Source organism: Podarcis vaucheri, assembly GCF_965113315.1.
Source record: "Podarcis vaucheri genome assembly, chromosome: 4".
Lineage (NCBI taxonomy): Eukaryota > Metazoa > Chordata > Lepidosauria > Squamata > Lacertidae > Podarcis > Podarcis vaucheri.
In genome coordinates, this window is record NC_138762.1 from 486,543 (window position 1) to 499,220 (window position 12,678).

Sequence of the window (12,678 nt, forward strand, 5' to 3'; positions counted from 1 at the left end):
TCTCTGGGTCCTTCTGCCCCCCGTGGTCTCTTCTTTCCTACTCTCTTCTGACGCGGACCCCCCTGACCCTTCCGCCTCCTTGCGGCGGGCTTTGGGACCTGGCTCACTCTCCGGGCTGCTTACTGCGCCAGCTTCCGCTGCATTTGAACTTGGCGCGCGCGCCCAACTCTCTACCTTCCTCTTGATCGTTTCGTCGCTCCCCGAGGTGGGCGTGACTACTCCTGACTCATGCCCTCCCTCCTGCTGAAAGCCTCCGTAACCCGATGTCTGGTCCCCTTTCTCCCCGCTGCTCCCGGCTGGGCACGTGGGTCCCGATCTCCAACTGCTGCTCTCTGATCCCTCTCTGGACCCTTCTTCCTGGGGTGTCCCCCTGCTTTCCCCCCTTGCTCTGACCGCTGGCGCTCCCTTCTGGGAATCCTCGGACTCACTGGACAGGCTCGGTGATCTCGGGTCGTCATCCCCACTCATCCTTCCTTCGTATTCCTCCCCCTCGCTCTCTGTCTCCTCCCTTCTCTGCGTCTCTGCTCCTGAACCCCTGACAGTGTGTGTTTCTGGTAGTACAAATCTTGCTATGAACCCTGTATTTTAGGGTTGGACTAGATGACCCCAGGTCCTTTTCAACTTTCCCAATTTGTGGCTGATGAGTTGAAATTCAGCCCAGATTTGCTCTTTGTTTTTTAAAAGGTGTGAGGTGAAGCCATGATGTTTGAAGCAGAACTGGTGATATCAGGCATTTAAGTGATTACAGTGTTTATCGTTTTGTCTATTATTTTTTTAAAAAAGTCAAACTTAAAAGTCTATTAAAAGTTTAAGCACATAAAAATTCATATAGTTAAGTAGAATTAGCCTTGACCAATCCTGTAAATAAAGGGCAGTAAAATTTGTCTGCAAATGGTAAGGCTGAAATGACTGAGAATGTTAAAAAAATCCTATGAATTCTAACTCTCTGGCCATTTTTACTCATAAATAAGAGAGCGGTTGATTGTTCCGCGAATGACCAGATAAAATGACCAATAATGATAGCCCTTTCCTGTACATAAAGGAAGCACTCCTTTTGCTTGGGCTGAAATTGCTAGCTTTGGTGAATACTTAAATTGCTGAGTTTCTCTTTTTTGTTTTAAAATCTAACCCTATTTTTAAAATCTACCCCTTACCTTTCCCTTCCTTATTCTAATTGAGCCAAAAGATGCAACATTTTCAATGGTATAAAAGGTTTGCTGAGACATGAACTCTGCACATGCACAGAGGCTAGATCAGCTTACAAAAAAGAGAGAGCGAGAGAAAGGAGGGGGGGAGAGAGAAGGTTTGGAGAGCGTGAAACCTATACAAATTTCCTTATGTAAAACTTGGAACCATTGAGGGAAATCATCCTTAATGTGTTTTGCTCCAGGGGCTACTTAAGACAAAAGAGTTAAGTACTGGACATGCCAAATTCTTTTCACAGGTAAATATCAAAGCACTCCCACTGTGAGTTCCTCTCTTGAGCAGTTCCCCAATCTAACATGCAAAATTCTTTTCACAGTTTTCCCACTGAGCTTGTCTTTTATCTCGTTTGGTTTTGTGAGTACTATATACCTATGCATTATAGGAACAGCATTCCTGACAGATTTTCACAGGAAATAAAAAAATTTCCCTTTCAAACAGGATAGTGAAGAGAATTCGGACCCACATAAGCAAAATGTTTAACAATTTGCCAATTGTGTTCAAATTAACAAAGGCTTTGTCCCTTCGTTTCTTCCACAGCCAAACTAAGTGAAGGAAATTAAATGTAAATGATTATAATATTCAAATAGGTAAAATGCTTAACTATGAGTTTGTATTTACAGCCTCCCAAGAAGAAAATTTTAGAATATTCTCTCCTTTCTTGACTATTATCTTCCTCCTTAAAAAGAAAAGAAGGAAAAAACAACAACTAATTATGTCTTCAGATCCTACAGGCCTATTTCCAAAGGATGCTTTGCGGGAGACCAAAATACTAAGACCATCTCCTCACCAGCTAAGCAACCTGCCAATGCATCACAGTGACCACAATTTCTTCCCATAAAAGACTTGAGAAACTGACTAATTGGATTTTGAAGGAAATGCCCTTGCGCCAAGTTTGGAAATACATGTAAAAGCAGCAAGAATTGCCTCAAGATCACATTATTGCCTCAAGATATAGTGTAGAATTAATAATTTGTACGTTTTGTGTATTATGTGTTATTATGTAGGAATGCTGAAGTGTGTCTGATAATGTGTTATCTCCACAAAGAAAAATTTCTGTGTGTAATTGTTTCTGTATAATGTAGGATACATAACTATGAACAGCAGAAGGATATGGCTTACACCCAAGTTTTTCATGGAGGATTCCCATATATTACAATGCTTTCCAATAGAACAGACTATATTTAGATTAAGTCAACTGGTGATCATATTTCCTTGTCCCACCTGGCACTCTGCAGAGTCCAACCTTCCCTACCTATTTATTTATGTATTTAATGTTTTTCTATACATGAAGTTCCCAGATTTTTACTATTTCTTTCTTTCTGTTCCAGAAAACTATTCCAAATCTTTTCTATGACTTCTCTGCATCTCTTGCATATTCAGTACTGTCTTCAAGTAGCAATTGTTCTGTATTTATTTACTTATTAATCTTGGTTTTCCCGTATAGCTGTGAAATTAATCTAACCACAACCAAGTATTATTATCAGAACCATATTTTATCAGGTAGATTTGAAGCAACGCTCCTTATTATTATTTGAGATGTTTTAGGATGCCAGATGAAATTGGGTGTAGATCATGTCCCAAATTTTATTTATTTATTTGAGGACACGACTACCATATGTTATATTATTATTGATAACAAGAAACGTGTATATGCCTTGATGTAGCAAGAATGGTCCCTTATAGAGTTAAATTGACTCATTTGGACAAATGCCCCCTTAAAGAATGGCTTTGGTTTTAACATATTGGTTTTGAAAGTTGAGAACCACGGGGCAAGATAAATTCAAATTGGACTCTACTGGAATTGGGCACGTGTATCCAGGCTGCAATTAGCTTTTTGGTCCTTTAAGTGCAAGTGAGCAACTTCCCGTGGGTGCCAGACCACAGCCTATAATAAAATCCCATAGCTAAAGGCCAAGGCGAAGACCTCTCCCTCACGAGATGCCCAAACCTGTGCCAGCTATGGTGAATGCCAGGCGACATGGTAAATTGAAAGCCCTGAGGGGACTCAACAGACAGGATGTGTTGCTGTAGCACTATGTCAGTGTGAGACCACAGAAGAGCTAGCTTGACACCTGAGAAATACACAAAAATGGCGAAGGACAAAACACCAACTGCATTTTTCAGTCATTAGTGGACCTTTCTTGCTAGGTGTAAAGCATAGAACACTATTGAGTAAATGGTCTCTCCCAAAGTGTTAGAATGCCACAAGTAATTTAGCAACAAAATACAAGAGGTGTTCTTTTATATAATACCCTATATGCAGCTACCTGCACTGCTATACTTGCAAATGACCGTAAGAGGCATGGCTTGCAAGTCCCTTTCAGGTTTGCATAAAGCCACACATCCCATTCACCGAGATTTAGGGTGCGGAGAAAAGATTTGCAAGTTCTTACAGAACTTTAATGCAAATCTATCTCAGAATGGGGGACTGTTACGGAAGGGGGGGGGCATGTCTTCTTCACTACAATATATTTGCTCAATTTCTCTAGGACTCCATCACCCCTCCCCTGTCCTCCATAATCTCTCAAGTAATCCAGTCAAAATCACTCTGCCAAACCCTTCCTCCAGGCGATGCCAGGTGACAGACTACGTGTACATGGACCATTGTCTTCTCAGGATGTGCTTATCTGCGCATATCTCCAGCTCTGCATATTCCCCCCTCCCTCCTCCATATGTTAATCTGTGTAACCCAACCTCTCCTTAATGTATTCATGATGTAACTGGGATGTATTTTGCACTGTATTCTGGGACATGGAGGGAGTTTCAAAAGTTCATGTCACCCCTTTCTCGCTGTTCAATCTCGCCTTGAACCTGTTGCGCAATAAACTTGGATCTTCTGCAGTTTGCTCCTGCGTCCGGCTGAGCTCATTTTCTTCCGCAGGGACCCACGGACTTAGTCCGATGAGCTGGGTGGCAGAGTAACCCCGCACCCAGATTTTAGCCGTAACACCCTCTTGCGAATCCCAGCCACGGGGAGGCAGAGTCGAGTCACCAGGGCTAGGAGCCATCCAATAGCTCTCTCCCATCATTGACTCCTGTGGGAGGGAGTTCCACAGTCTAACCATGTGCTGCATAAAGAAAGACTTTCCTTTTTTTAGGAAGGGGGAGGCTGGGACCCAGTCTCTGTCCGGGTAACCATCCCTTCTTCTGCTCCTAATGCAGGCATAGGCAAACTCCAGACCTCCAGATGTTTTGGAACTACAATTCCCATCATCCCTAGCTAACAGGACCAGTGGTCAGGGATGATGGGAATTGTAGTCTCAAAGCATCTGGAGGGCTGGAGTTTGCCTATGCCTGTCCTAATGCGTTGTGAGTCAGAGAAGAGCAGCAAGCCACTACCCACTGCGCATGCTCAGAGAATCCCTGGTCCAAGGAAGGAGAAGGCACCTTGGAGTCTTAAGGCAGCCTTGGCCAACTGGGCACTCTTCACATGCTCTGGGCTGGCAGCTCCCATCAGCTGCTGCATCATTCGACTGCGTTGGCTCAGACGGTTGGGAGCTGGAAATGCTCAGAGGGCGCCGCATTGGCCAAGGCTGCCACGAAGCCTTCCTGCAGCAACAGAGGCCGGCTGGGTGAGACTCCGGCTTAGGGGCTGAAATCTGTGAAGGGGGAGGACTGCTGGCACACCCACCCAAATAAGCCTGGGAACTGCCCCCTGCACAGAGCTACAACTCCCAGCACCCTTTGCAAACGAGGGTTCCTAGGAAACTTGCTAAAGGGAGCTTCCAAGGCCACAGGCAGTCTACCTCTGAATGCTGCTAGTTCGGGGGGGGGGCGGGCAGGAAGGCCCTTGAACCCAGATGGAAGCTTGGATACAAGCCCCCCAGATTAAGTGGGGCTCCCCAGCTGGAGCGAGGCCTCCTAGAGTGAGAGAGACCCCTCACATATTTCTCAGCTTGGCCTTGTGCTCCTGCCCCACAAGAGCTGGGAGGGAGGGGGAATGCCCTGAGGGGCTGGCCGGATGCCCCCCCTGGCACCCTCCCTCCCTCCCTCCCAGCCTTGGCTGCCTCTCCTGGCCACCCAGGCCCTGCCCTTGGCCCTGCCCTGCCCTTGTGGCGCCTGGCAAGGGCGGGCAGGGAGCGGGGAGTCGGTGCCCTGCCTGGCACAGGCTGGGAAGTGACTCGGTTCTTCTTCTTCAAGGGCAGCCCCGGGGAGTGGCTGGTAGTGCCAGGACCAGGCTCCTGTCTGCCTCACGCAGCCCTTGGGGGGTGGGTGGCTGCCGCACTAACCAGCAGCCCAGGCTGCGCATGGCGGGGAAGCCGCGAAAACTCTTCCCTGACGCCTGTTGGCATAGGAAGCAGACTCACACAGAACCCTTGGGCAGGAAAAGTCGTTTCCTTCCCTCCAAAGAGTGCAGATATTGAACAGGGTTGAGCCACCAGATGGGCAAAGGGCTCCCCATTCTAGCTGGGGGTCTGTGACCCCAAGAAGAGCCGGACAAAGGGTCCCCTGGCCTGTTTTTGGTCTGGTGCTCTCACCCCGCCCCCGAGGGCAAAAGTGGGTCCTCACTGATCTCCCCCTCCTCTATCTGGAGGGCTCTGCTCGGCCTCCATAGTCTGAGGCAGCAAATTCTCCTCCAGACCAGTTTTTGGAGGCTGTGAGAGAAGAGGGGAGGGTCGCTCCGGGGGGTTTCTGGCTGCCCCTGTGAGAACAGCATGCTGGATTGGCAGGGGGCCTGGCCTGATCCTGCAGGCTCTCCTTCAAGGATCAGCCCTGGCCAGAGATGTCCCTGGACTCTGCCTGCCCCCAGCTGCAGGGGGTCTCTTTTACCTGACGGCACAGGAGGGTCTGCGGAGCGGCTTCCTCGGCCTCTTGTCCTCTTCCTTTGGTCCTGAGGTGCCAGCCACCTCCTGCCTCTGCTACCGCTGCTGCCCCAGTCTCTGATAACTCCCCCCAACTGCCTTCCTTATCACAGCAGTGGCCGTGGCACGTGGAAGGGATCTCGCCTTGGCACAGCAAGAGCCGCCCCCTGTGTGTGTGTGTGTGTGTGTGTGTGAGAGAGAGAGAGAGAGAGAGAGAGAGAGAGAACAGGGGCGGAAATGTCTATGGTTACCAGATTTTTTTCAATGAGTCCGGGGACACTTTTTTTTGAAACTGAGTAGCAACAGGGAGTCAGTAGTGGGGATGGTGAGGCAAAAGACCCTGGGCCCAAGCACACATGCAGATTGTATTAAAGTGCAAAGCCCTTCTTTCACACCCTGTGAAACATAAATGTACAGTTTTTAAAAAACTGGGCAACAGCTGGCCGCGACTCCTGAGCCTCCCTCGGTCAGTCAAAACAAAGGGGAAAGGGGGCAGGAGATCTGTACCGCCAGACGTCCCTGGTTCCTCTTCGGCAGTTGGCTCTGGCTGGCTTCAGGAGCTGCTTGCTGGCGCCCGCCATTTTTCCTCTCTGGAAGTCCCCATATGATGGGTTGCACACAAGACACATCATATGGGGACTTCCAGAGAGAAAAATGGCGGGCGCCACGGCAGCGGGCAGCTCCTGAAGCCAGCCAGAGCCAACTGCGCTACCAGCCTGGCTCCGGGCTGCTGAGGCTGGCGCTGCCACGTTTCCCGGGGACAGATGTGCAAATCCGGGGACGTCTGGTAACCCTATCTTATGGGAAATAGTGGGGCCTTTTAAAAAGCCACGTGCCTTTTGTTCTGGGCATCTTTGCTGTTTTGCTTGGAAGCGGGAACCTTGTTGCAACAAGGAAGGATCCTGGCTTCCCAGCCGCTGTTTGGCTTCCATTTGCCTGGCTGTGGTCTCTTGCTTGAACCTGACAGACTCCAAACCCCCAGGGCTAGCAACGTTGGGGGACAGTTTAAGTACCACCCCCCAAGATTTTGCCCTTATCAGACGTCCGTCTTTCCTGAATCTCCCAATATTCAGCTTCATTTGGATGTCCACAAGTTCTAATGTTAGGAGAGGGACAGAAATTCTCCTCCATCCACTTTCTTCATGTGTGTACAATGTTACAAGCTTCGATTCTGTGTCCTGGAGACATCCAAGGTCAGACCTCTGGCCCCAGCTGGAAGGGACTGTCACCAGGTGATGGGCACCAAACTGTGTTTGTGTCACATGGAGCCGACTGCAAGAGGATCACTTCCTGGTGGCAGGGCTGTAGCTGGGGCGTGGGGGGTGGGGTGGTGAGGTAGGCCCCTGCCAGGGTGCAGGCAATTGGGGGGCACACAATAGGCTAAAAATGTGTCCATAAATATAAATATTGATTATTGCCTCATAAGAAATGGTTTTCAATAGAGGGTGACTTGAATGGGGGGGGGGGAGGGGAGAAGCAAAAAGAAGAGCTTATTTGTCCTTGACTAGGGGGCACAATCTGGACAGTTCTGCCAGGGGCACAAGACCACCTAGCCTGGTGGCAAACAAGACCCTTCTCCAGCTATAGCAGAACCATAGGACCAAGCAGATTGTGAGGCCTAGCATCAACACTTAAGACAGCATCTTCAAAAGCAGAGACATCACCTTGCCGACAAAGGTCCGTATAGTAAAAGCTCTGGTTTTCCCAGTAGTGATGTATGGAAGTGAGAGCTGGACCATCAAGAAGGCTGATCACCGAAGAATGGATGCTTCTGAATTCTTGTGCTGGAGGAGACTCTTGAGAGTCCCATGGACTGCAAGAAGATCAAACCTCTCCATTCTGAAGGAAATCAGCCCTGAGCGCTCACTGGAAGGACAGATCCTGAAGCTGAGGCTTCAAGACTTTGGCCACCTCATGAGGAGAGAAGACTCCCTGGAAAAGACCCTGATGTTGGGGAAGATGGAGGGCACAAGGAGAAGGGGAGACAGAGGATGAGATGGTTGGATAGTGTTCTCGAAGCTACCAGCATGAGTTTGACCAAACTACGGGAGGCAGTGGAGGACAGGAGTGCCTGGTGTGCTCTGGTCCAGGGGGTCAGGAAGAGGCGGACACGCCTAAACGACTAAACAACAACAGGATCAACACTGCCAGAACAGCCACACCTGAACTTTCTGAATGCTTCTCCGATTCTGTCAAACAAGCTCTTCTGAATTGCCCCAGAGATAGCGTCAAAGCCAGGTGGAACCACATCAAAGCAGCTGGAAACCTTCAAAACATTAGAAGACAGAAGATCTACCCACCGTGGAAGACTGGCAGATGCAACTAATTGACTACATGGAGATGGCGGAGATGACTGGCAGAATTCGAGACCAGGGAGAAGAAGAAGAAGAAGAAGAGTTTGGATTTGATATCCCGCCTTTCACTCCCCTTCAGGAGTCTCAAAGTGGCTCACATTCTCCTTTCCCTTCCTCCCCCACAACAAACACTCTGTGAGGTGAGTGGGGCTGAGAGACTTCAGAGAAGTGTGACTGGCCCAAGGTCACCCAGCAGCTGCAGGTGGAGGAGCAGAGACACGAACCCGGTTTCCCAGATTACGAGACTACCGCTCTTAACCACTACACCACACTGGCTCTCCAGAGCAAGTGGAAGAAGATTGGGGGAAATTTAAAATCTATTTGCAGAAACATTGTAAAATTTTTGAATGTTGATGACATTGAAATGAACTGTGGGGGTTCTAGCAACAAGATAAAATTTAAGATTAAACCAACAATAGATAAACTAAGGGCTATGAATTTGCTGAACCAACTTTTAAAAGGGATACAAGAACGGGGGATGTGAGGAAGTCAGGAAAATATGTGAATTTAAGATATAAAATTAAGAAAGAGGGAATTTTTGTGTTTTTCCTATATGTGCATTTTCTTTTTTACTATTAGTTTTTTAATGTATGCATTTTTGTATTTTTGTGTTTAATGTTTGTATTGTTGTATTTTGTAGTATGTATTTTGTGTTTTTATATTTTTCTTGTCTTAGTCTTTGTATTTTTCCTTTTATATTGTGCATTGTTAAAACTTAATAAAAATTTTCTTAAAAACAACAACAAAGCAGCTGGAAACCTTGTCGGGCGAGATCACACCAGACCGCAGCAAGCAGAGCACCATCAAGGTCTGAACTGGCAGGAAAACATGGTCCTTGACACGGCAGGAGAAGCGGGTGTCTCTCCCTGGATGAGCTGGAGATTGCCATCAACTCTCACGCCTGTGGCGAAGCCCCAGGACAGGACATGATCCCAACGGAAGTGCTAGAAGCCAGCCTCCACTCCTCTCTCCTAATGCACCTCCATGGCTTCCTCTTGCCGCATTGGGAACAAGGATCCACAAGATCTCTGCGATTCCAGCAGTGTGACCCTCGACAAGAGTGCTGCCACTGAGGGGTGAAATCCCCAAAAAGGATGTTCCTTTTTTCCTGTATGCCACAGCAGCTGCGAAAATTTTACTAGTGAAGAATTGGAAGAAACAAGATTTACCAACTATCGAAGAATGGCAGATGAAGATGATGGACTATATGGAACTTGCCAAACTGACTCCGAGACCAGAGAGAAGAGATGGTGGAAGAAGTTTAAAGAATATTTGAAAAAAAATATTTCAATATTTAAATCTTAGAATTGCTTTGGAAGTGGATATGGGCTGTGGGGTTAGAAGTAGAAGATAGTGTATTTAAAAATGTCAAGATTTTTAGGGTAAAAGTGTGATAAAAAATGGTCCAAAATTATGATATATGTAAACTGCTAAAGATGAGGTAAAATGAAAATCAGATGGGGGGACTTGGGGAAGCTCACCTAACAATGTTTAGAAAAAATAAGGATAAGATAAGAATTTGTTTGTATTGTCTGTTTTTCTATTTGTGTTGTTTAGTTGTGTTATAAAATGAATTAAAAAAAATATTTTTTTTTTTTTTTTGGGGGGGAGAAGAGTGCTGCCAGTGCTGTGGGATCTCCCTGCTGAGTCCTGTGAGGGAAGCCTTTGCCTGTGGGCAGAGCAACTCCTGTCTGCAAACAAGCCCTGAAGGCTGGCAACATCAGCCGTGCCAGGTGAAAATCCCTGGCAGAGGAGCCCAGGGCCCGGGACAGTAAGGTTGGGCATCCCTGGCAGTGACAGAGGAGGAATGGCCCCTGGGAGGAGCAGCCCTGGGGGGCATCTGCAGCAGCACAACCGGACGCCTTCCTTGGAGGTTGTTAAGCAGAGCTTGGATGGCCACCTGCCATGTAGGGGAAGCAGGCAGAGGGCCTTCTCAGTGGTGGCACCCTCCCTGTGGAACGCCCTCCCAACAGATGTCAAGGAAATAAACAACTATCTGACTTTTAGAAGACATCTGAAGGCAGCCCTGTTTAGGGAAGCTTTTAATGTTTGATGTTTTATTGTGTTTCTAACCTCTCTCGCCCTGACCTAGCCACTGTGATCCACGCGACGGTCACCTCCAGACTGGATTATTGTAACTCGCTCTACGTGGGGCTGCCCTTGAGACTGACCCAGAAACTCCAGCGGGTGCAGAATGCTGCAGCGAGACTCCTTATGGGGTCTTCGCTGCGGGATCACATTCACCCGGTGCTATACCAGCTGCACTGGCTCCCGGTGGAGTACAGGATCAGGTTTAAGGTGCTGGTTTTAACCTTCAAAGCCCTACATGGCCTAGGACCCTCGTACCTACGGGACCGCCTCTCCTGGTCTGCCCCACGGAGGAACTTACGGTCCTCAAATAAAAACATCTTGAAGGTCCCAGGCCACAGAGAGGTTAGGCTGGCCTCAACTAGAGCCAGGGCTTTTTCAGCTGCGGTTCCAACCTGGTGGAACGCTCTGTCACAAGAGACCAGGGCCCTGCGGGACTTGACATCTTTCCGCAGGGCCTGCAAGACAGAGCCATTCCACCAGGCCTTTGGCCAGGGCACAGCCTGACTCCCTCCTTCGGCAACCTTTTCAATACTTTAGTTTGTGGTTGCCATCAATTTTGATTTTAATTAACTCTTATGATGTTTTTATAATGTTGCACTATTTTAGTGTTGTTAGCCGCCCTGAGCCCGGCTTCGGCTGGGGAGGGCGGGATATAAATAAAAATTATTATTATTATTATTATTATTATTATTATTATTATTATTATTCTGTTACAAGCTGCCCAGAGTGGCTAGGGAAGCCCAGATGGGAGGGTATAAATAACTTTCTTCTTCTTCTTCTTCTTCTTCTTCTTCTTCTTCTTCTTCTTCTTCGTGATTGAGTTGAGATTCCTGCATTTCAGGGGGCTTAGATGACCCCTGGGGTCCCTTCCAGCTCTACAGTTCTAGGATTCTTTGATCTGCCCCAGCTGCAACAAAACATGTCTCTCCTCTCTTGGTTTCGACAGCCACAGCAGGTGCTGTGACTTCTCAACAGTCTGACTTCCTGCCCAAAGGCTCTTCCCTGGGGTCACGAGACAGGCAGGTGCCAACCAACCAGCGTCACCTCTTACCTTTTAAAAAGTCCCCAATTCTGCAGCGTTTCTTCCCAGGGGAGTCACTCCACCCCTTGACAGTTTGGCCTGCTCTTTTCTGAACCTTGTCCAGCCCTATAATATCCTTTTTGGAAGTGAGGCAACTGGGGCTGCCCCAAATGTGGTCCCACCACAGATTTGGGCCTCCTGGTGGTTCCCTCATTGCGAGGTTACAGGGAACCAGGCAAAGGGCCTTCTCGGTGGTGGCACCCTCCCTGTGGAACGCCCTCCCACCAGATGTCAAGGAAATAAACAACTACCGTATTTTTTGCTCTATAAGACTCACTTTTTTCCTCCTAAAAAGTAAGGGGAAATGTGTGTGCGTCTTATGGAGCGAATGCAGGCTGCGCAGCTATCCCAGAAGCCAGAACAGCAAGAGGGATTGCTGCTTTCACTGCGCAGAGATCCCTCTTGCTGTTCTGGCTTCTGAGATTCAGAATATTTTTTTTTCTTGTTTTCCTCCTCCAAAAACTAGGTGCGTCTTGTGGTCTGGTGCGTCTTCTAGAGCGAAAAATACGGTATCTGACTTTTAGAAGAGACCTGAAGGCAGCCCTGTTGAGGGAAGATTTTAATACTTAATGCTGTATTGTTTTTAACACTTGATTGGAAGCCGCCCAGAGTGGCTGGGTATAAATAATAAATAATAATAATAATAATAATAATAATAATAATAATAATAATAATAATAATTATTATTACTACTACTACTATTATTATTGTGACACATTATGCTATTACTGGTTTTATTTCCTATTCCTTTCCTAAGGATCCCTAGCGGGGAATGGGCCTTTTTCAGGGCTCCCCCACCTGAGCTGGGCACCAATAATTGCACCTTACAAATGACTTGAGAGGTTCGGGAGAATGTGCAGCTTCGCCTTTCCGACGGGAGAGTCCGCTGCCTGGCTTCGCGGTGAGTGCACCCGGCCGGGACCCGCGGGTCCTGGGTTCGAGTCTTCGGTAACGAGGTTCGGGTGACCTTCAGAGTCCGCGAGTGCCTGGAAAGAACCCAAATGGATGCCCAGTGTCCAGGAAATCTTGCGAAAGGGCCGGCGCTGTCCGTGCCCAAGCGCTGAAGGTCACGGCAGGGGGGGGGGGAGCTCCGTCCGTGTCGGATTTCCAGGCGACCCCCAGGGCGACCCTCTCCCCCCCCCCG